This window comes from Solanum tuberosum, unplaced genomic scaffold (assembly GCF_000226075.1).
Source record: "Solanum tuberosum cultivar DM 1-3 516 R44 unplaced genomic scaffold, SolTub_3.0 scf00573, whole genome shotgun sequence".
NCBI classification, from domain to species: domain Eukaryota; kingdom Viridiplantae; phylum Streptophyta; class Magnoliopsida; order Solanales; family Solanaceae; genus Solanum; species Solanum tuberosum.
Genome location: NW_006239517.1, coordinates 212,767 through 216,688, shown reverse-complemented (window position 1 = coordinate 216,688; position 3,922 = coordinate 212,767).

Genomic DNA, 3,922 nt, shown 5'->3' with positions numbered 1-3,922 from the left:
AACTGGTTCCAAAGGTATTGTATCATCTTCAACTTTATCATCAACATTATTTTTTTCAATTGTATCCACAATTTTCTTCTAAGCGCTGGACCTTTGAACATGTATCATTTTCACTCATCAAACAGGTTATTAACGTCCATTTTATCGCAGTAATCGAGATCATTAAATTCATGACCTCGAGTTCATGAATGATGTTTTCACAAGTGAGTTTATTAAATTCTCTGAGATTTCATCCCTGAATAAATATTGCGGTGTCGAAACACTCTTTAAATTAATAAATATTAATTTATTGATTAAATAATACATCTATAAAATAGTAATATTTTATGGTCTCTCCTATATTAATTTAGTGAGATTTTACTGAAGTTGGTGAGACATAATTTATTTTAATAAATAAAGTATGTAATATGATTGAGGGTGTGATTAGATCCCGAAATAAATATATTGTATTAATTTATTGAACATCAATTTCACTGTATGAATCAATCCACAAGGTTAGGTTTAATTTATCAGTCATTGACTACACTAATTATTAATCCAGAGTCATTTTTTAGATTAAGTATTCACATCACAAGTTGAAAAATAATTGGCATAGTTGGTGACACTTCATATCATCTGGCATAAAAAAACACTTCTCAATAATAGAAGGAATAAGGATTTAATTTCCGTTTAATATTACAGTTATATCTTCCATTAAAATATTTCATAAATAAATAATATCAAACTTGACTTCACTTAATTATTGACCCGAAGTCATTTTTAAATTAAGCATTCATGTCATTAGTTGAAAAATAATACTTGATATAGTTGGTGACATTTATTTTATTTAAAGAAACAATATAGTAGGTGAGTTTTAATTTTATTTTAATATAAACAAATAATGGCTAATTTTAGTATTAAAATCATTTACTTAATACGACTTAGTCATAGGAGTATATTTTAATATATGTGTTTTCTAAATAAATTAAGTAGAAATTATATTAGTTTCAGACATAATTACATGAAGATCGCAAAACTAAAAGATGGTTAGATTTATTGTAATTCCAGTTCGCATAAGTATTGATATGATTTAAATTGATAAATGTTATTAATGGAATTTAACCATACAGTTAGGAGTGTCAAAAGAACATGAAAAATCGACCGAATCAATCGAACCTAACTGAACCGGATCATTGTTTTAATAAAATCATGAACATTGATTTTAGTGTATAACCGCCCCGAACAATTGAGATGATCTTTTTAATTTATGAAAAAAACCAAAAAAATATGAACTGAACCGAATAACCTTTCGTACATATAAATTTATTTTATAACATTTTTCAACTATAAATATAACCTAGGTCCTCCGCCTCTGGTGACTGGATGACTTTGGGTCATTGCTCTTTAATTAGCCTTTTTTAAAAATAAAATTTAGGTTTAAAATTAAAAGATGCTATAATAGAAAATCTATCAAACAATATAGCAAAATCTATGCAAGCACTCCTATTAAATCTTTAAGATTAAACAATGCGGAAACAAAGTTTTACATTCATGACTTCTTAGAGAAGAATTGAAGTGTTTTTGAAGAACATATTTGCGAAAGAAATATTTTAATAGTAATATATTTGAGGGTGATATTTTAAGAGTAAAAAATAAATTGAATATTAACCAAACCGTACCGATATTGAAGAGAAACCGATATGATTGGGATGATTTAAAAAAATCTAATTTTGGTTATACATTATAAAATACCTAATAAATTGAGATGATATAATTTAAAAAAAATAATCAACTGAACTGTTCCACTGACACCCCTACATACAGTTGTATATATGGAGTAAAATTCATTTTGAGTATATTTTGTCCTAACTTGTTTGGAATTGAGATAATAAATAAAGTAAGTAATATGATTGGGTGTGTGATTAGACCCCCGAAATAAATATATTGTACTCCCTCCATCCCTTTTTATATGTCATCATTTTTTATAAATAGCTGAATCACAATACTTGTAATTTTAGAAAATTTATGCATATATTATCATATTTTGCCTATTATACGCTTGTTAGAGTAGTTAATTAATCTTGTCATTTATTAATAAAGTTGACTTAAGAAAACATTAAATAATGGTAGAAGGATAAAGTTATACTATTTCTTAATGCAAGTGCAAAGTAAAAAGGTGACATATAAAAAGGGATGGAGGGAGTATTAATTTATTGATTTCACTGTATGAATCCGATCCCCAAGGTTAGGTTTAATTTATCAATCATTGACTAGCTAATTATTAATCCAGAGACATTTTTTAAATTAAGTATTCACATCACAAGTTGAAAAATAATACTTCCTTGTTTTTAATTACTTGCCCACTTTTTCTTTTTTAGTTGTCCCTAATTATTTGTCTATTTTGATAAATTAAGAATGAACAATTCTTTTATACCTATTATACCCTCAATTAATTACTTTGAAAATGGTAAAACTTCTTGAAAATTTTAAGTTAATTCATCTATTTCATAATTAATAGGGGCAACATGGTAAACTCACTATATCACGTAATAGGTATGTTAATTCATAAATAGACAAGTAATTAGGGACATATGAAGTATGGTGATATAGTTGGTGACACTTCATATTATCTGGCATAAAAAAAACACTTCTCAATCAATAGAAGGAATGAGGATTCCGTTTACTATTACAATTATATCTTCCATTAAAATATTTCATAAAAAAATAGTATTAAACTTGACTTCACTTAATTATTGACCCAAAGTCATTATTTAAATTAAGCATTCATGTCATTAGTTGAAAAATAATACTTGATATAGTTGGTGACATTTAATTTTATTTAAAGAAACAATATAGTTGGTGAGTCTTAATTTTATTTTAATAAACAAATAATGGCTAAAATTAGTATTAAAATCATTTAAATTAACACAACTTGGTCAAAGGAGTATATTTTAATATATATGTGTTTTTTCTAAATTAAGTAAAAAATTTACTAGTTTCTGCTTATAAAAGATGTGTTTCAGACATAATTACATAACGATCACAAAACTAACAGATAGATTTATTGTAATTTCAGTTTGCATAAGTTTTCTTATGATCTAAATCGATAAATGTTATTAGTGGAATTCAACCATATAGTTTTATCTATGTGGAGTAGAATTCAAAATGAGTATATTTTCTTCGACTTGTTTGGAATTGAGATAATAAAAAAAGTAAATAATATGATTGGGTGCGTGATTAGTTCCCCAAAATAAACATATTGGATTAATTTATTGAATATCAACTTCACAGTATGAATCGATCCCCAAGATTGATTTAATTTATCAGTCATTAACTTCGCTAATTATTGATCCACAGTCATTTTTTAAATTAAAGCATTCACGTTATTAGTTGAAAAATATTACTATAATATAATTGGTGACTCTTAATTTTAATTATTTAAGGAAACAATATAGTTGGTCACACTTCTGATCAAGAATCTCTAATACAAACAAGAGGAACAGTAGGAAAAATGTACAATTTGTTACTAAACTAATTCATTTTAACAGATAACTTAAGGCCAAATTCAAATAAATAAATTGAATTTTATGACTTCTTGCAAAATATCTTTATATATTTTTATTTTTATTTTAAAAAAAGACGTGCCACACTTAAACCATTTGAAGTTTCCAATGGACAAAATGACCTTTCATATGTTTTTTTTTAATTCAATGACAAAATAATAGTCATGCTCAAGTTAATGTAATTAATTTATTTGTAATTTTTAAAAGATGAGAATGAATCTCAATCGCAAGTAAATTAGGATATTTTATATAATCTAAAAATTGGGTCATTTTACCAAGAGAAAAAATTTTGTAATTGATTAAATGAAAGACTTAAATGTAAGAAGCAAGGTATATATATATATATATATATATATATATATATACATTAATGTGGATGG